This window comes from Acipenser ruthenus, chromosome 6 (genome assembly GCF_902713425.1).
Source record: "Acipenser ruthenus chromosome 6, fAciRut3.2 maternal haplotype, whole genome shotgun sequence".
Classification (NCBI taxonomy): Eukaryota; Metazoa; Chordata; class Actinopteri; order Acipenseriformes; family Acipenseridae; genus Acipenser; species Acipenser ruthenus.
In genome coordinates, this window is record NC_081194.1 from 14,566,037 (window position 1) to 14,587,722 (window position 21,686).

Genomic DNA, 21,686 nt, shown 5'->3' on the forward strand with positions numbered 1-21,686 from the left:
AGTCTCTGTGTCGGGTCAGTGGTTTTTTGAAGGGGCAACAAACCTGAGAGTTGCAGCTCGGTTTACAATACATAAAGTTGTGTCTGATATTATTGTAGAATCACATTCAGCAATAAAATGGTCCTTATGGGCCTGGATGAGGGAGGGCAAGGATTGGTGTGCATCAAGAGCCAGGTGCACACCTTCCGTCTGCAGACCCTGCAGAGATACCTGTACGGCCCCCAAATAGTGTGCGCTGGCCTCCCTCTTGCGCCAGCTGCGCAGCCTTGGTTATGTTCTGGATCGTTGTACGGGGAATCCAGGACCTGCTAAAAACCTGGAGGATGTTATCAGTGAGCCAAGACTCTATTCCGACCAAGGGGGAAGCATACCTTCTGGAGCCCCTGCTGCACAACCCCCATCTTGTGCACAGGTGTTGGTATCCCTCGCAGTGTGGAAGCAGATGGTCTCGGCCAGAGTGACCAGAGTCTGGGATCTCCTGGATCATGAACGATCGCAGTGACTGGATCCCGAGGTGCTCGTCACCAGAGTGCCTCCATGGACTGTCAGGGCGGCCCACCGCGTGATCCACGAATGCAAAGCAGTCTTGTAACCAGACTCTGTCAGGTATACTGAGGGAGTCCTTAGGACTGGAGAGCCAACATCACTTCCCGCCCCCAGAGCTCTGTTCCTGCTTATAGAACCAAAGGCACAGGACCCTCCTCAGCCTCCCCTCGAGAACAGCCTGAGCAGGATCTCAGACTCTTTCCACTCCGTGCTGAGGAGATCCCTGTACGCGGTGATGGCTCCACACTCTCCATTTCCTCGCCCTTGTCTCCCACCGGGACACAGCTTGGCAGGAGCCCCTCCAACCCCCGGAGGGCGAGAGTCCACAGTGGGAAGCCCTGCACAGAGTAGTCGCGTCAGGGGAACTCCTGCACTCCGACTCCGACACTGCATGAACTTTCTGCGGTCAGTCCGAGTCGGTATTCCACAACTATTATTTGTACCAGACTGCAGCCGTTCTTCCTCTTCCTGAAACCTCCTGCTACAGTGCTGCTGCAGCTACAGGCACTGAAATGATTTTTTTTCTCATTTTCTCCCCAATTTGGGAAGCCCAATTTTTTTTATTTCAACCCTGGTCACTGCTCGGAAGAGACGAAGACACATGCGTCCTCCAAAACATGTGCCGTCAGCCGTCCGCTTCTTTTCACTCTGCAGGTCCACCATGCAGCCACCTCAGAGCTACAGCGTTGGAGGACCACGCAACTCCAGGCAACTTACAGGCAGGTCTGCAGGCATCCAGCTAGTCTATAAGCGTCTCGCTGGTGCATGGTGAGCGGAGGACACCCTGGCAGACCTAAGCCCACCCCCCCTGGGCAGAGCTCGGCAAAATCAGCACCACGCCCTGGGAACTCCTGTCCACGGTCAGCAGTGGAATATCCTGGACTTGAACCAGCGATCTCCAGGCTGTAGGACGCATCCTTTACCGGATGCGCCACTCAGAGGGCCCATTGGGCTGTCAATATTTGATGACGAGTCTGCCACCTCTCCTGTGTCACCCCCAGTGCACTGGATTTTCTCTTTGAGATCCAGTCGTCCTCCTGGTGTCATCCGGCTACATCTCCAGCTGTTTCCTGGTCTATGGACACCCTATATAGGGTGCACAATGCGGAGAAGCTGGGCCTGGCCCAGTTTCCACCAGTGGAGGCTTCTATTTCTGCATAGGCCCCTAAATTAGCGCTCCTGTGCTATCTGCCCCAACAAGCAGTGCCTGGTCTTGGAGTTGATCCTAAAGTGTGCCTATTCAGCCAGTGGGGCAGTGTCACCAGAAGGGAGGTCTTAACCACGGATGCGTCCAGCGTGGGCTGGGAAGCTGTGTGGAATGGCAGGGGGACACAGGGGATGCGGAACCCCCCTTGGCAGGGTTTCAACATCAATATTCTGGAACTGTAGGCAGTTTATCTGGTCATGCAGAATTTTTTGCAGGAGGTTCGAGGGAGACATGTGCTTGTCTGTATGGACAACACAACAGTGGTGGCCTATATTAGCCACCAGGGCAGCCTCAGGTCTCCCAGTCTCCATCGCGTGGCCTGCAAGATTTTGTTCTGGGCACATGGGAACCTCCTCTCACTGCGGGCAGTACATCTGCTCAGGGTGATGGATCTCTTGCCTCCCAGGAATCAACCCTCTGTCCCCTCTGGCTCTCCATAATAGGAGGCGGGGACCCGCTGGTGTTAGATGCCTTGGCACACCAGTGGCCGAGGCAACTGTTATATGCCTATAGTAGCCCCTTATTGGCCCAGGAGACTGGTTTTAAACCCTGATGCAGCTCCTGAGCGGCCAGCCGTGGAGACTGTCCAAGCGCTGTGAGCTGCTCAGTCAGGCACTGGGGACCTTATGTCATATCGACCCATCAAGCCTGTAGCTCGGGGTCTGGGCTTTGAACAGCTGCATTTGAGCCGTTTGGGTCTATCCAATAAGGTTGTTGACAAAATACCACAGCAGCGTCCACGCATTCCCAGTACGGGTACAAGTGGAGCGTCTTTCAGACATGGTGTCTGCCTCATGGGTTCAACCCCACGATTTGTCTTGTGACAGTAATACTGCAATTTTTGCAGGACCTGTTTGATGAGGGGAATCTCCCTCTATATTAAAGGTCTATCTGGCAGCCATTCAGCTTGTCATGTCAAAATTGACTTGGTATCCCCAGGAGCTCACCTTCCTGGCTGGACAATTTTTGAAAGAAATAGAAATGTATCCATTAACCTTCATGATCATTGCGTCCACAATTGCAGCAGGCTTGACGGAAAAATGACAATGAGATCTGTGTGTGCAGTCCATTTATGTCCTCAGGGGTGGGACATGACTGTGTCACAGGCTGTGCTAGCAGATTTGATATATCTAATTCAGGTTTCGGGTCTTTAAGAGGTAAATACCCATTCAGTAATGGTTACATTTTTATTTCAGGGAACCAGGGTTATGATAATAACCTAATGTTTTTTTTTTATATATATATATATATTTGTATTTGTAAAACAAATCTTGCTCAATGAATTAGGTTTAAAAGAGTTTACTTAAACTTTGTAATGAGTGGCTCAAGCCTGGTATTGTCGGTAGCCCACAGCCATAACAGCTATGCTAATTTAAATGCTACAATTTTTTGGTACAAACGTGACTTTTGTCTCTTTGGTAAGTACCCATGATAGATGCTACTTCAAGCTAGCATACAATGAATTGCATCTTATTACTAAGGGACAGAAAAGAGTATTTTGTTTTTATTTGTCGTAGCTTCAATATTTTTTTTTTATATCGTTCCTTATAAAACACCTTAACTATAAGGCACTTTTTATGAGTCAAATGGTAATAATCTGAAACGCTGAATAAATGGTGTCACATAAAAAAAACTGAATGAAGAGGTCTCTAAACCCCTTGTACTGTAAGCTTCTTTGTTTCCTATTTGGTCAAAGAAGCCTGCCGGGGCTACTTCCAGCAGATCTCAGATAATGAAGTATTGCTTGGTATGGTCTTTATTTATAGAAGAAAGTTGCTTGAGGTTACGTCACAAACAGGATTTTCACTACCAAAGTCTCGTAAGCATAAGGTACGGCTTCTAGACATGTTTTCATGAATTTTTGAAGTTAGCGTGAGAAGGCGATTTACAATGTACAATGTGTTAGACGCATACTTCCTATAGCGCTTGGAATGCACGTGGTATGTGCACAGATGAAGACTGAGTGCCTCTCCCTTTTATTCATTTTAATTACCAAATGTTTGTGGTATTGTTAAATCATAAAAGCATAAGAAATTATTTGTATTTTGCAATGTTCCTCTGGTGACAGGCCTGAATTACTTACTTAAAGGTTCTAACAATTATTTTGTTTTCCAAGCAGTTCAGTTACGCTTCTACATTTTTGTGATGGGTGAGTTCAACAGGTTTGTCTGACCCCAGGTCATGTTGAATGCTTGCTCAACATGTTTTGTTTTTTGTTGAATAACATTGGTATAACCCCTATCACATGTCTGTACTTTTTTATATTCGGTAATAAGTAGAAGAATTACTTAAGCTGTAATGACCGATGTGCCCAGCCAAACTTTAGAGGTCATTATTTCTTATTATAAAACTTATAGATATTTTCTTAACAGAGTCCCTAAGCTGTGTAATCTTTCATAATGTATTAGAATATTGGGGACATCATACGATAAGCTAACTTTACACACAGCTTTAAAGGGCTTAAAAAAGTAAAGCACTTTTCAAGGTTTGGTACATGCAGTTCATTTGGGCGTCTACATTTTTGCAATTTGCAAGTTAAATAAGCAGATAATGACCATATGCTGCACCTTGAAACATTTGCAAGGTTCTATTGGGTACTGTATATAAAGAACTAAGTGCCCTGGTTTGAGGGTATTATTATGACTGTAAATCCCAGAAACTTAAAGTGAACTGGTGATCAGCAAGAGCTGAGAATTGGAGCACATTTACTGTTTTTTTAATGGAATGCATTATACATGGCATATAAATCTCATTATTTACTTGTGATTATTATTTTATCTGATTAGAGACCCAGCACAGTGAAAATTCTGTCACCACCACATGTCTATTTTTACAGTAAATAAATAAACTGCTTTGAGTTGCATTGTGATTCCATCCAGTCACTGTTCATTTTTATAAAACATATTGGCAGTTCAGGGTCACAGCACTAAAATGCAACCAACAGAGTACAAGAAACTTAGTTATATTAATCTATGTGGCAATCAATACATTGAATCAATTGAATAGAAGGCTCACAGCACAGCATATTTGAAGTTATGCAACCAACATACAGTCCTAAAGATTTGTTTTATTCACATCAATAAAGAAAATAAAATACTGAGGTTAGGTAAGGACTAACCTGGGAAGTATCTGTCTGAAATCATCAGGCACTTGAACAATAGGCTTCCCAGTCCTGTAAGATCAAGGATCTGATTACCAGGCCAAAATGACTGAGTGCAAGTGCACTAAAAACAGAACAGTAAGATCCAATACAGTAGTGTATTAGAAAACATTCTGTGGTTGTTCTAAACAGATCAGTGTAAAAAAAAATCTATTTAAATAAGTATAATTTGTGACAAAGCTTGCCCTGGGCGTGTACCCTGAACACAATTCAGGATCTTCCACACTCTCTCAGTGATAAATCAGGACTCTGAGAACAGTAAGTAAAGTATAAACATTTTTTTAGCACAGTCCACACGATCAAATCTGACCAAGAGAATACAGCTCTGTACAGAGTTTGAAGCAATATCGCTAAGCTTTAGGTCTTTATCTTGGAAGTGTGCTAATGTCCCTGTGATTTACTTATGAAATGTAAGCTTGCTGTAGTTTAGACAGAGCAGGACAAACCCCTTACCTACTAAAAATGGTTTAGTCAGAGATTACATACCTACCCCATGTCCTCGTCCCACCTGTACTATCCGGTGGGTTGTAGCAAATGACCCTTGCATTTTGATGTTATAATGCATTTGTCTATTTCAAAATTGTTCTCCTGGTCTGTTTGAAGTATCACTTAACTTTACTGGACTGCTTGAATGGTAAGTCTTTTGTTCTGAGAGTGGCCTCCGCTCCGGTTAATCTGTAGAGGATGCAGAGCTGCCAGAGTGTTTACTCTGCCACGTCTTCTGCCAGGGTCAACTAGAACAAATTCTCCAGGTTATTGGTAGGTCCCTGGCAGGTGGACTCCCTCCCTGTTGTGCTCCAACATTTCCAGTGTAGCACGTGCAGCATCAAATACCTGGGAGTCCACCTGAGCCCAGCGGAGACCTCACTCACAGCCAACTGTTTGGAATTGGAGGATAAAGTTCAAGGCTTGCCATTAACATATCTTTGGTAGCATTTTGCTAACCAAAACTTTGGCACTAGTTTTTTATGCACTAGCATTTTTCTGATACCTTACGCTGCAGTTTACATGACCGACCCTGAGTGAACACATATAGAATTACCAGTATTAGTTTTTTGTAAAACACATTACATTATTAGTAACTTTCATAAGGTGGGAAACCATTGCTAATAGAGCTCCCTGATTTGTATATGACTGAGGTTCGTACTGCCCCATGAAGATACTCATGAGGCGCACGATGCAGATCGCATTGGACAGTGGAGTATAAATACCTACAGTACTACAGAACAACGTGGATACAATTTCAAGGTATGAAGTTTATTTTATAGACCAAATGTAAAACTAAATAACTGTTAAAAATTACAGTTTTATAAGATAACAGGCAGTGACCTAACAGGACATTGAGATTATTCAGTGTCTACAAAATGCTACTTAAATCTGTCATGGAGAATGGCAGCTCCGGTTTAGTTATAATTTTAACCCTGGTTTCACCCACGCTAAAAATGAACACAATAGGTAGATAATTATTACTTTATCAAAATTCTGACAACAAAAAAAAAAAAACAGCAGCAAATAGCTAGCTATAACGATATCATGATCCAAGTAACGGCTTCCGTGTTTTATCAGTACGGTGCATTTATTTATCTGTTTTTTTTAATCATAGCACTACCTTGTGTACTTCTCCTGTTTAACTAGTGAAACGTGTCCTTGAACAAAAAATGTTGAATCTGATTCAAGCATTCAAAATTCAAAAAGGTATTGACAAACAGTTTTAAATAACTTTAGCATAACAGAGGCAGAAGTGTTAAAGGGACTAGGAGCTCTTAAAATAAACAAATCCCCTGGGCCGGATGAGATCCTCCCAATAGTACTCAAAGAAATGAAAGAAGTTATTTACAAACCGCTAACCAAGATCATGCAACAGTCTCTTGACACAGGGGTTGTACGACAGACTGGAAAATTGCAAACGTAATACCGATCCACAAAAAGGGAGACAAAACCGAACCAGGTAACTACAGACCAATAAGCCTAACTTCTATTATATGTAAACTTATGGAAACTACAATAAGATCCAAAATGGAAAATTACCTATATGGTAACAATATCCTGGGAGACAGTCAGCATGGTTTTAGGAAAGGGAGATCATGTCTAACTAACCTGCTTGATTTTTTTGAGGATGCAACATCAACAATGGATAATTGCAAAGCATACAACATGGTTTATTTAGATTTCCAGAAAGCTTTTGACAAAGTTCTGCATAAAAGATTAATTCTCAAACTGAACGCAGTAGGGATTCAAGGAAATGCATGCACATGGATTAGTGAGTGGTTAACATGTAGAAAACAGAAAGTACTGATTAGATGAGAAACCTCAAAATGGAGCGAGGTAACTAGTGGTGTACCACAGGTTATCAGTATTAGATCCTCTGCTATTCCTAATCTAATGATTTAGATTCTGGTATAGTAAGCAAACTTGTTAAATTTGCAGATGACACAAAAATAGGAGAAGTGGCAAACACTGTTGCAGCAGCAAATGTCATTCAAAATGACCTAGACAGCATTCAGAACTGGGCAGACACATGGCAAATGAAATTTAATAGAGAAAAGTGTAAAGTATTGCATGCAGGAAATAAAAATGTGCATTATAAATATCATATGGGAGATACTGAAATTGAAGAAGTGAACTATGAAAAAGACCTAGGAGTTTATGTTGACTCAGAAATGTCTTCATCTAGACAATGTGGGGAAGCTATAAAAAAAGGCCAACAAGATGCTCAGATATATTGTGAGAAGTGTTGAATTTAAATCAAGGGAAGTAATGTTAAAACTTTACAATGCATTAGTAAGACCTCACCTAGAATATTGTGTTAATTTCTGGTCACCTCATTACAAAAAGGATATTGCTGCTCTAGAAAGAGTGCAAAGAAGAGCGACCAGAATTATTCCGGGTTTAAAAGGCATGACAGGCTAAAAGAATTGAATCTATTCAGTCTTGAACAAAGAAGACTACGCGGTGATCTGATTCAAGCATTCAAAATTCTAAAAGGTATTGACAATGTCGACCCAGGGGACTTTTTTGACCTGAAAAAAGAAACACGGACCAGGGGTCACAAATGGAGATTAGATTCAGAACAGAAAATAGGAGGGACTTTTTTACACAGAGAATTGTGAGGGTCTGGAACCAACTCCCCAGTAATGTTGTTAAAGCCGAAACCAATAAAAATCACCCCTAAAGATCGGGTCAACGAGTTTGGCAAGGACGAATTTCACGTCGATGGTAATGTGCTGTTATACTCATAGGCAAACCATTGTAGAACACATGGGAAGAGCTAAACATAAATTGAATGCAAGGAAACGTAAACAAGATGAGGCCGAAACAGCAGGACCATCAAAAACACTAAAACAGACCACTGTGTTTGGATCATTTCAGCATCTTACAAAGAACAGTGTGAAACTGTTGTTTCAGAATTTGTCAAAATGTGTGTAAAAGCCAACATTCCTCTCCTCTATACAAAATGGATCAAACAGGCACTTCAAGATTTTTTTCAGCAAACACATTAGGGAGGTGGTGCTATTCCAAAATCAGACCAATTGTAGCTGGAGTGCTTCAGCTCTATTTTAAAAACAGCCGTCCAGGTGATGAAGACTAACTCGGAGCTGAACTAACATGAATATTAAATTTTTTTACAATAGGGAAATAGTTGTAATATTTGAAGTAAAAAAAATTAATAAAAGTATGTTTGTTTGTTTTATTGATTAATGGCGCTGGTAAGCTTGTAACTTGCTTAGAATTTGAAAGTGTAACCATTTGTATTTTATTTATTTATTTAGCAGATGCAGATGCGTCTCAAGCCTGGTGTTGTCGGTAGCCCACAGCCATAATACAGCTATGCTAATTTAATACATATTTTGGTACAAGCATGACTTTTTTCTCTTTGGCAAGTACCCATGATAGATGCTATGTCAAGCTAGCATACAATGAATTGCATCTTATTGCTAAGGGACAGAAGAGTCTAGGCTAAAGCAGTCAGCTATCCGATGGCCAATCACAAAGATAACAAAAGTATAAAGGATGAATAAATAACTGTCTGTGCTTTGCAAAGGGCTTCGTTTTTAATTTATTTATTTATTGCAAAGAGTATTTTTTGTATTTGTCGTAGCTTCAATATATTTTTTATATCCTTCCTTATAAAACAACTTAACTATAAAGCAGTTTTATATATTAAGTCAAATGGTAATAATCTGAAACGCTGAATAAATGGTGTCACATAAAAAAAACTGAATGAAGAGGTCTCTAAACCCCTTGTACTGTAAGCTTCTTTGTTTCCTATTTGGTCAAAGAAGCCTGCCGTGGCTACTTCCAGCAGATCTCAGATAATGAAGTATTGCTTGGTATGGTCTTTAGTTATAGAAGAAAGTTGCTTGAGGTTATGTCACAAACAGGATTTTCACTACCAAAGTCTCGTAAGCATAAGGTACGGCTTCTAGACATGTTTTCATGAATTTTTGAAGTTAGCGTGAGAAGGCGATTTACAATGTACAATGTGTTAGACGCATACTTCCTATAGCGCTTGGAATGCACGTGGTATGTGCACAGATGAAAACCGAGTGCCTCTCCCTTTTATTCATTTTTATAAGAACATAAGAAAGTTTACAAACGAAAGGAGGCCATTCAGCCCATCTTGCTCGTTTGGTTGTTAGTAGCAATCGTTTGGTAGTTATTACCAAATGTTTGTGGTATTGTTAAATCATAAAAGCATAAGAAATTATTTGTATTTTGCAATGTTCCTCTCGTGACAGGCCTGACTTACTGGCTTAAAGATTCAAACAATTATTTTGTTTACAAGCAGTTGAGTTAAACTTCTACATTTTTGTGATGGGTGAGATCAACAGGCTTGTCTGACCCCAGGCCATGTTAAATTCTTGCTCAACATTTTTTGTTTAATAACATTGGTTAACCCCTATCACATGTCTGTATTTTCTTGTTTCTGTGTAATCTTTCACAGTGTTTTTTGGTCAATTGTATGGCCTTTTAGCGTGAGAAGGATGAGTTCAATAGGCTTGGCTGACCCCAAGCCATGTTGAATGCTTGATCATCCTTTTTAGTTTTTTGTTTAATAACACTGGTTTCACCCCTATAACAAGGCTCTACTTTTTTATATTTGGTAATAAGTAGAACAAGTACTTACACTGTAATGACTGACTTACCCAGCCAAACTTAGAGGTCATTATTTCTTATTATAAAACTTATAGATATTTTCTTGTTTTAACAGAGTCCCTACACTGTGTAATCTTTCACAATTTATTATAATATTGGGACCAACCTCATACAATGACCTCACTTTACACATAGTTTTAAGGTTTGAAAAAAGTAAAGCACTTTTCAAGGTTTGGTACATGAAGTTCATTTGTGCTTATGCATTTTTGCAATTTGCAAGTTAAATAGGCAGATAATGACCTTATGCTGCATCTTGCAAGGTTCTATTGGGTACTGTATATAATGAACTAACAGAACCCTGACTTGAGGGCATTATTATGACTGTGAATCCCAGAAACTTAAAGTGAACTGGTGATCAGCAAGAGTTGAGAACTGGAACACATTTACTGGTTTCTTAATGGAATGAGATATTTCTGAGCCTCGCTGTGTTCTCAAGCACTGCCATTTAGTTCTGCTGCAGATTGCAACACATATTGTAAACAAGACTAAACTAATTACGTGGCAAAATAAAACAGCACATAAAACCACTGATTGTCTAGATACCCTTGATTAAAGTAACCTTATAAAACATAATTATTCTTTTAAAACACATTTTCATTTTTTTTACATGTAAATACTGTTCAGAAACATCAAGCGTTCACGTCCAGCGATCTTCGACAAAAATCTTTGACAAAAATGTAGCTGTGTCGGCGTGGAATCAAGGGTACAGAATTCTCTAATGTACAGAAATCTACCACATGTAACACCTCTGTTGTATGCCAAAACACTTGCGATTTCTCTGCTCTTCTGGAGAAAAGGGCATTTTATTTAATGAAGCGAGTCAAAACCCACCGGATCAACAAAAAAAAACAAAGAAATATTAGTAAACTGTAACGTGTTTGACTACACAACAATGTGCAGGTATGTTTGTTTTTTACTATTTATTTTCATGGACTATTGTGGAGCTACCGTTAGTGAACAAAAGTTTGAGCACCTTTCTATATATTACCTTTTTCAACTTCATGTGGTGTTCCTTGTTTGTTTGAAGAGTTGCCTTTTTATTCACTAAATCAGGAAACGTCATTATCGAGCTGTGATACATGATTTAACATAGAGTTCAGTTTCTTTCTGGTTTTATGCTGAAATGTATTTAGCACATCCCCTACAGATTAATTTTCTATCAGATTCATTCATTCGTTCATAATAACATGAATAATTATACCTGTTGTAAAAGGGTGGAGCTAGGGTTGCCACCTGTCCAGGTTTGACCCAGACAGTCCAGGAATTGGCATCTGTGTCCGGGTGGCAGGAATTAACAAGCCTGGATGCCCTATTGTCCGATTTTTAAGTGAAACGCATAAGAAACACCAACCTTCCTATAATATTTTCATTGACATACCTGTACATTAGTTGCTTAAACAATTTCCACTATCTTATTAGAAATGTACTGTTTAGTACTGATCTGTACATTCTACTGTGTCCCCAGCATTTGAATAATGCTGAGGACAACTAACATCCCAACTGGCGATCAAAACCATGGTGGCTAATGCAAAAACTGTATATTCCACAGAGCATACTTCTTACCTTCATACTTAGGTAAATGTTACCAATTAAGAAAATACACGTTTTCAATAGCTTGTTACAGTACTAAATATGAATTATATACAGTATTTCTATGTTGTTCGTATATAAACATGTAACATCTTTCGTTCTATAGACTTACAATTAAAGCAATGTAGGCCTGTGTAACAGGGGAGATCTGGACTGGCTATCTGGCACATGCGTGTTACTGCAGGTAGAGGGCAGCAGTCTCGTAGGATCCGCCTGTCAGTCATGGCGATGACATGGAGAGGTGGGGAAGAGGGTGTGTGGGCTTTCCCTCTCTCTGAGTGGCTGAGAGGCGGGCCTTGGGAGATTGCTCGGCCCATAAGAACTGAGCTTGGTTGTGCATTCGGGTGGCCGTGTTTGGGAACACACATTGACACTGACAGAAGACGTCAGTTTTAAAAACAAGAACGAGGCAAGCCTGGCTGGGGAAAACAGCCTGCCTTAAAATAATTTAAAGAGAAAATAAATAGAAGAAATAATTACGTACCCGAGGGGACATTTTTAGTTGTACGGGGAACTCTGGCCACCCCAGTTTATAGAGTAACTGAGCGAAGGTTGGAGGCCAGTTCTGATCGGCTGAGCGGCAGTGGGGGCACTGCGTAAGCAGCACATTTGTTTGTAGTTTTATTACTCTGTTTTATTTTCCTTTTTTCTTTTGCCTTTGGTTTTCATTATTAATTACAAGCACTTGTATGTGCCCTGGACTGTGTACCTGTATTGGTAACACCGTGGTCCTGTTTACTGTTGCCAGTATTCAGGCCACAGACAACAGCGCCTTCTACGGGTAAAAGTAAATCAGTGTGCCTGAGCGGCGTTACAAATAAAGTTTAGTCTCCTTTGTGTCAGTGAATTGCCCACCACCCTTCCACAGCCTGTATGCCTTTATTTGATATAGAAGAGTATGTTCTATTGGGCTCAGGTCAGGAGAAAAAGCTGGCCATGCCAAGACCTTGATATTGTTTTCTTGAAGTCGTGCAATTGTAATCGTTGTTCTTGCGTTAATTAAAATCATGTATTTTTTAATGGCTATTTATAGCTACTTAATCAACTCATTTTGGCCATTTTAACTCAACGCAAATACCAAACGCGTTTTTATGAAATCACATGACCTGAGCTCAGTATTTTGTTATCCCAAGGAACAATATTACTCAAACAAGAATTAGATTCTCTTGCGTCTAAATCTTCATTAGCTTATTTTTTTCAGAAAGGAAAAGCTCATTTTATTCAGAAATTAAATAAAAAACACCTAATAAAGTTATCAAACCAGAAATAAACTAAACATGAAAATTATAGGTTATATTATAGTTTTTTTGTTTTGTTTTGTTTTAGAATTGTAATTGCTGTGTTTTCCTTTCAGGAAAAATGTAGCTAATGACTAAATGGACAATATAGCTTTAAGATTCGAGGCCACTATGGTTGCTAGTGTTTATAAACTAGATGCCGCCCTTGTTTTACACCAAAAAAACCCCCCGAAAACTGTAGCTGATAAAATTAAAATGAATGTCACACTTCACACATTTTTAGATCTATCTGGAGAACCACTTATCCAGTTGTCATGAAAATTGGTATTACCATTATTTAGTTTGTTATTGAGAATATGAGATTCTGGAGGTATAGAGGGGTCTGTACAAAATAGAGGCAGCACGCTATGATTACAGCACTATTATTCCTGAAATAAATCCCTTGACCCTGTCCCATTTTATTATGACATGGGTTTTCTAGAGACAACTAATAATAACACCTTAAGTTAAATCAAAGTTGCGACTGTCTTGATTAGGAAAGTAGCAAATGGTAAAATCTTTACAAGAACAGATTCTGCCGCTTCGGAAACCATCCTTACCATCCGTAATGTTTTTATGGTGAATAATGGTCTTTTCTTTTAAGTAATCACAGATTATTGATTTTAAATCTTTAAATTTGTTTTTTTGTGTAATAAAATAAGATTATGTGATGTGTCTCCTCAACAATCAAAACTGCTGTATTTTTTGCACAAGTGTATGGGAACACAGTAGAGGCAGCAGTGTGTACTATAGTAGAAAATATGTGGTGAGCAAGTAGTCTAAGTGAAGTTATCTGGCAACAAACTCCCCTTCCCCAGCTGTACTGCTTTCCTAGAAAAAGGAGAACACTTCGTGGGTACCATTCTACATGTGACATGTCTTGCTCATTAAAATATTTAGCATATCTTTAAAGCGACAATTATCTATTCATAGATAGCTGGGTATTTAGTAAGTAAGGGGTCTGAGTGTGGAAAAATGGGCAATACAATCGCCACCTATAGTCTTGCTGTAATTCATGTGTTGTTTCCAAACTTAAAATGTTTGTTTACATATTGGAGAGTAACATTAACTTTCTTCTTGTTACCAGCAAACTCTTTAGTTCCAGTAAATTGAAACCCCATCCTTTAAAGAAGAATCAGTAATTCTCAAAGTGTAATTATACTGAAGAAAGGAAACTATTTATGGTAAGTTTATTCAAAATATGGGAGGGTATATTTCGATGTTTCTGTCAGCATTCCAATATGGCCTAGCCTGACTATTAATAGCATGCAGCATTCTTAAACTGGGTTTACAAGAAGTTGTAAAACCGCAAATGCAGCCTGCCTCATTTGGCCACCAAAAAAATTGAATAAAAAAGCAAGAGAAACAAAACAAAAACCCAGACATAGTGATACACAAATATCAAAAATTACCAACATTACAAAAGGGAGAGCACTTTGTATTATGAATGAATTATCTGTTAAAGACTGGAGGGTCTGGAGGTAGCTGGGTGCAGTCTGGTCAAGGCATCTGTAGGCTAGTACAAGAGTCTTGAACTGGATGCGAGCGGTGATCGGGAGCCAGTGGAGTGAGTGGAGCAGTGGAGTTGCGTGGGAGAAGTGAGTCAGAGAGAACACCAGGCGAGCAGCGGAGTTCTGGATGAGCTGGAGCGGACGGGTGGTGGACGCAGGTAGGCCAGCCAGGAGGGAGTTGCAGTAGTCTAGGTGGGAGAGTACCAGGGCCTGGACCAGGAGCTGGGTGGCGTAGTTGATGAGGAAGGGTCGGATTCTTCGTATGTTGCTCAGGAAGAATCGGCAAGTGCGTGCCAGAGTGGAGATGTGCTGGGAATAAGAGAGGCAGGGGTCCAGGGTGACTCCAAGGTTCTTAGCTGAGGAGGAGGGAGAGAGTGTGATAGATTCCAGAGGAACAGAGATAGAGAGATCAGAGGAGGGGGAGGAGGAGGAGGGAAAGAAAAGGAGGTCAGATTTAGAGAGGTTGAGTTTGAGGTGATGCAAGTGCATCCAGGAGGAGATAGCAGACAGACAGGTAGAGATACAGGAGGGGATGGTGGAGTCAGAGGGGGGAAGGAGAGGAAAATCTGAGCATCATCAGCATAGAAATGGTATGAGAAACCATAGGATGCGATGAGGGGGCCCAGGGAGCGGGTGTAGAGAGAGAACAGGGAGAGGACCCAAGACTGACCCTTAGGGGACTCCTGTTAAGAGAGGGCGAGGTGCGGAGGTTGCTCCACGCCAGGTTACCTGGTAAGTGTGGTTGCAGAGGTAGGAGGAGAACCAGATCAGAGCAGTACCAGAGATTCCCAGGTCAGTATATATATGGGCTCTATGTGTACATATATATATATATTCTGAAAATAAAGTGTTATTTTCAGAATCATATCGTTGTGAATTAAAATAGTACTTCTGTTGAAAATATAGTACTGTAACAACAAAACCAATACAGTACATCTAAATGGAAGCCTACTTATTTTAAAACATAGTCCTTTCAGATATGTATTTTTGATATTGTATCTATTTTGTGTTCCCTGAAAAACAGACAAGGGTTGGAACGGGCCAAAATGAAATAATCAGATATGCGTCACATGCATTTTATCGTCACTGAAGTCAACATTTTATAGGGTCAGATATGTGAGTGCTGGGGGTTCCCGAGTGGCGCATCCAGTAAAAACACTTGCATGGAGTGCAGGATGCACCCTATAGTCTGGACATCGTGAGTTCGAGTCAAGGCTATTCCTTTGCCGACCAAGGACGGGAGCTTCCAGGGGGCGGCGCTCACCCGGGGGGACGTAGGGCTAGGTCGGCCAGGGTGTCCTCGGCTCACCGCGCACCAGCGACCCCTGTAGTCTGGCCGGGCGCCTGCGGGCTTGCCTGTAAGCTGCCCGAGAGCTGCGTTGTCCTCTGACGCTGTAGCTCTTGGGTGGCTGCATGGTGAGTCCACAGTGTGAAAAAAAGCGGTCGACTGACGGCACACACTTCGGAGGACAGCGTGTCTTCGTCTTCGCCCTCCCGAGTCAGTGCAGGGGTGGTAGTGGTGAGCTGAGCATAATAAAATAATTGGCCATTCCAAATTGGGAGAAAATAATAAAAAAATAATTGGCAATGACTAAATTTATAAAGAAAAATAAAAAATAAAAAATAAAGTTATGTGAGTGCTAACTGTATATATTTACAGAGTTGTAATGACTCGAGTTTATGACTCGACTCAACTGGGAATCAAGTCGCAATTTTTCGTGACTCGACTCAACTCCAGTCATTGCCATCAAATGACTTGACTTGACTCGAGTCCCTGCAAGCAAAGACTCCACTCGACTCGACTCCCCGCTCAAAAGACATGACTCGACTCGAGTCACGCAAAGAGTCTCCATCGGACTCATTGTCTTTATAATAAAATCAATAACAAACATATTTCATTTTCAATACATGCAGCCCCTCTCTAACACACATAGTCATCTTGTCATTTTGCACATAAACAGGTTCCTGCCATGGTTGTTAAGACTGTTGCTAAGGAAATAGAAAACACTTTTCTAGCCTATAGATAGCACCGTTCTGAGATCATAACGTCACAAGCAGCAGGGAGCCCCAGAATCAAAATGTGTAGGCAGGAAGCAAAGACAGATGTCTGATCACTGATCACAGAAAATCCTGAGGAAAACAGTGATTTTTGAGTTTTGTCACAGACACGAAAAAACAAAACAACAACAACATGGACAGTACACTACAAGAAACTGCGGTGGTGGAGTTCACTTTTAATAATTATACAGTCAACCTGGAGAGAAACAAGCAGGCTGCATCCTGCCAGCACTGTAAAATGACAATATGAATAAACTGCATTCAAAACATAGCACTGGTAACTGCCACTAATTTATACCGGTAGGTTTTTAGTTTTTACTGCTAAAATGAGAATCTGAATTAATAAAAGCTCTTGCTGAATGCAAAAGCGGTATTTTTCCAAAATGAGTATGTAGTCGATATTGGATATTGTATTTGGTGCTCACTGTTCCCTTTATTTAATGTATGTATGTATGTATGGTTGTATGTATTTTATCAATTTATTTATGGACACCATATCTCTTAAGGGAGTTGGTGCTTTGTAGCTATTTTTAAATTTCCCTTTAAATCCAATTCTGAATAAAACATATTTACAGTACACATTTGTTAAGCTAATGCAAACTAATAAAAACTACAAACATTTGGAAGTTTACCTAAAGTAATATTAGATAGTCCAAGGTCAGTGCTAATCAGGGTCTGTGAAACTAGAGGTTGATGTTTAAAGTCTTAGTTAAAGACTTTAACTTTTCTTTCTTTCCAGTCACGTCTGAAACTTTAACTTAAAGTTTTATCTATATTAAGTATAAGTGACCGAAGAGAAAGTTTAAAAGATGAATTTGTTTTTGTACTTTTTTCAGTACAGTACTATGTTTTGTTATGCCATTAGGACTCCAACAGACACCTTTTTATTACGTTTTGTGCTTTTGTGAAACAGTATCTGTTACTTAAAAATGTCTAGTTGATATTTAATGGAAAAAGACACTCCATAGCTCATCATACACTAAGAGGAGAGATATGTAGTACAGATTCTATGTTACCTGTGAATTATATAACATTTTGCCTCAGTTTTTTTAATTTTTCTATTTGTCTCCTATGTGTTAAAACCTTGAAGTAATATCTCAACATGAAATTAAATGCCACCAAATTTCCTTTCATTTGGTTAATGTATCTGAAACAAAATTATAGGGGGCTGTGTCAGTGTTGAAGTGAGAAAATATTAGATAGGTTCTTTGTTTTGTGGTATCATTCATTACTAAACACCCAACCCAATTGAGCACAGAGAAAGGGGTCTTTATACAGTGGCAAAATGTGTTTATAAATAGATCAAGGAATCAAATTCACTAAAATGGAAAGACGAAAACAAAGCAGAAACTGTGGCCTTTTAATGGTGAACATAAGTGGGTAAGTATGACCACATTGTTGTGCATCCTAATTTTGTATTTAACAGATTTTTTTTATGTATAGATTGCTAATCTGCTGTAAAACCAATCTGATAAAATCAAGATATCTTGAACGGTCAGAACCAGTGCTTAATTTGTGCCTGGCACAGCCCAGGAACCTCTGGGTGTGCAGAGTCATATTCCCGGTACCGCTGGTTAAAAATCTCATAAAATGCTTTCTTTTTAAATTCTCAACAGTTATATCAAGTCTACAAGTTTGTGCGTGTGCACTAAAGAGACACAGTCCGCTGCCACGTTTGTCGCCTACTTTAATTAATTTAAGCCTGCTGCACACAGCCCGACTCAAGCCATCCCAACTCATCTCATCTGAGTATGCACAGATTTTGTGATCAGTTGTGCTCAGTTTTGGTTTGACGTCACAATTGAGTTTTTCCCGACTGGGTGTCGCACACTGCTAAGACTGTGTGCGGCGGGCTTAAAGGCACTCAAGCTGAAATCGTAAAGCCTGCTGCACACAGCACGACTCAAGCCGTTCCGACTCATCTCATCTGAGTATGCACAGATTCTGCGATCAGTTTTGGTTTGACCTCACAGTTCAGTTTTTTACGACTGGGTACGCACACTGCTAAGACTGAATTACTGACCGCAACTAGATCCTGGTGATTACTATGTATGCAGATTTAATTAATACTGCCCTGAACACATTTTTGTATTAACTTAGCCTAACATAGCGACCCTCATATTATGCATGGCATCGTATGCTGATTAGACGATGGAGATAGCGCCGCGAGGCAACCAAAAGAAGCGCTTAGCCTATTAATTTAGCTATTGACCATTTACACCGTGCAAATGTTTCAGGCAGTGTTTGACTTTTTGTATAGTTTGTCTACTACACTTTAGCCTATGGTAAATAAAATCCAAAATGTTGATTTTTTATTTGACTGGCGTTTTTTTCTCAGCGTGTGGATCTAGGGGCATGTGATTTGTGACCTATTGGAGATCAACGCACCAGTTACTTCTGTTTTGCGCAGTAAGAAAATATACGCTGCCAGTAGATTGATAATAATTGATTAGATTGATTAGTAAACACCTAAAAAAACGATTCAAATGTGCACATATCTGGTATTTTTTAATTCGGGACACTCGGAGCAATTCAAGACTAATGTATTTTTACCTGTGGAACTAAAGCTGTCAATATTCTGCCATCTTGTGACAAGTTATATGACAAGCTACGTCACTTAAACCTGCTTCACCATTGGTTGACACCCTTATGAATAATCGGTCTCAGTCAGTCTTGGTAGGCAACCGCCGCACACAGACAGACTGATTACATCTGAATGAAACTGTGTCTGAAAAAGATTCAACATGTTCAATCTTCAAATCTGAAGACATCCCGACTGAAATCTGCATAATCTTGATTTTAAGTGCACGCACGCTGATACGATTCATCCAAACTCAGTAGGGCCAGCTGAGATGAGTCGGGGCTGTGTGCGGCGGGCTTAAGAAATCAGGTTGCCAATTGCACCACTGTGACTACTCACATTAAAAAAGTTACCATTTCCATTCCCTCCTGGAAAAAAATCCTGGCTACGCCACTGCTGCCAGGGTTTATTATTTAAAAATAAATATATATATTTTATGTTTTTCGTAAGTGGGTAGAGAATATGTAAGTGCGCAGTTTATTTCAAACTTTCAAACCTTAATAACATAACCAAAGAGTGTCTGAGCTGTGCCCCACCAGTTTTTCAAGCCATGAGTCGCCACTGGGCACGCTCGTAGTCTTGCGACAGACTCAATTACATATAGTCCTGATGCTGGAAGAGGAGGTGAAGGGCATTTAAAGTCCTGAGACGAAGGCGAGGGCATTTAACACAATGAGAAGGGACTTACCAGAAGCTAAAGTCCTCTCATGAGGAAAAAAAAAACATTTAAAGTTTTTCTGTTAGGTTTGTTTTGTGATTTTATGCAGCACTAGTGCATATAAACTAATGAATATAAATGTGTTCTTCAATATTCCATGAGCAATGCGGTTTGCTCAGAATTCCATCTGTGGTCTGATAATCTTCAAGCTCATTATCCCAGCGATAGACTATGTCGCTTCGTGGGTATTTCTGGAGACTTGTAGTTGCTATTGTGGTTACTGTATTGGCACTGACAGCAAACACTATTCTCAATTTAAAAAAAACTAAAAAAAAACTTCTATTTGCTACACTAAATTTAAATAGATAGATTGAACGTATAGGACAGTGAGGAAGCTGACTTATTCTGCATTGACAGACAACATTCAGAAAGTGTGTACTAGAGCAGAGATTTTCTTTCATCAAGCAAAAAAAAGGCAAATGACATACTGTATTTTACGTATTTTCGGGCGGATTGATTTGGAAAAGTAATTAAACATAGTTAGGAAGATAACATGCAAGGTCCTTTACCACAGATTAAGGACCTTGTATTGACCAATCACATTAAAGGAAATCTCTGATCCATTTTCTAATTATAATTTGGGCAAGCCTTAACCCCTCTCTTCGGCCTGCCCACCCTGAAGATGTTTGTTGTATATTCAGCCCTTTTCTCATGTATTACTTCTTGTCTCTAACATTTCTTCACCTTTCAGTCTGAAATAATTTATTGGCAGTCCTTGTCTGTAATTTCCTGTGCTCCAGCACCAATGATGCCAATTAAGAAGGCTGCTCATTTATTAGCATTGCGTACAAAAAAACAGAGTCCTGCATATAAGAGAGCTTGACACCCCCTTGAAAGCAGACGTTTATCTGCTGAGATTTCAGAGGAAATGTAGTGCCCTATTGTAACAGGCATTTTATAATGATAAGCGTGTTTGAGCCAATATCCTTTCCTGAGGACAGTTCGAAACATAAAGGTTCTTCTTTAAGATCATCAGACTGGAAGATAAAAGAAAAAATTGAAAAATTAAATAATTTGCAGTTGATTCAAATGAGCAATCTTTACTGTAAATGTATGAATACAGTGTAATTACAAAATGCATCAACATTTGCACATGTAGATACACAACAACAATATACAGCAGGTGTAAATAGTCTCATTATTATTGCCAGAATGTAATTTCTGCCGTTTCAAAAGCCATATGTGGTAAAGCATCCCTGTTTGAAAACGTAGAAGTTGGCTATGCAGGCAAAAGTGACCATTTAGAAATGAATAGTTTTTCATTTTCCAGTTTGGCCCAGTGCCAGTTTACTGCTCAAATGTTTAACTATTACAGCTGGTGCACTGACAGATTCGCTTATTTTTTAATTTTTAAATGAATTGCCCCAAGGACACACATTGAATCAGTTGTTACGGCTAGACATTAGTTTCTCTCCGTAAGCTCCACATTTATTTTGGGCCTACAGTATTTCAAGTGGAAAGTAAGCTTAAAGATTTTTTCTACTGCTGAAAATGCATGACGATGGTTCAATAAATACGAAGTAACAAGGCTACTGTGTGAGTGTGGCATGGGTAAACCATTGCACATAACTTCTCTATACATTATTCATCCATACATTAGTCATTTTAAACCATGATAAACCAAAGTACAATAAGTCATACTTAAAGCCATGTGTACAGGCTGCCATCTTCATTTATTACAGGCATCTTGCAAACATCTTAAATGCTAGCCATACATCTGAAGTTCCATGTGCTAACCATTATGAACAGTGTTTTGGAACCTTCTCAGAGAACCTCTTGTGCATCAGAACAATAAACGATAACGTTTCGACCCTTTGTCTTCGTCAGATCCATGTTCATTCTTCTTGATTAGTCAATACATTGAATCAGGGACCTAAAAGT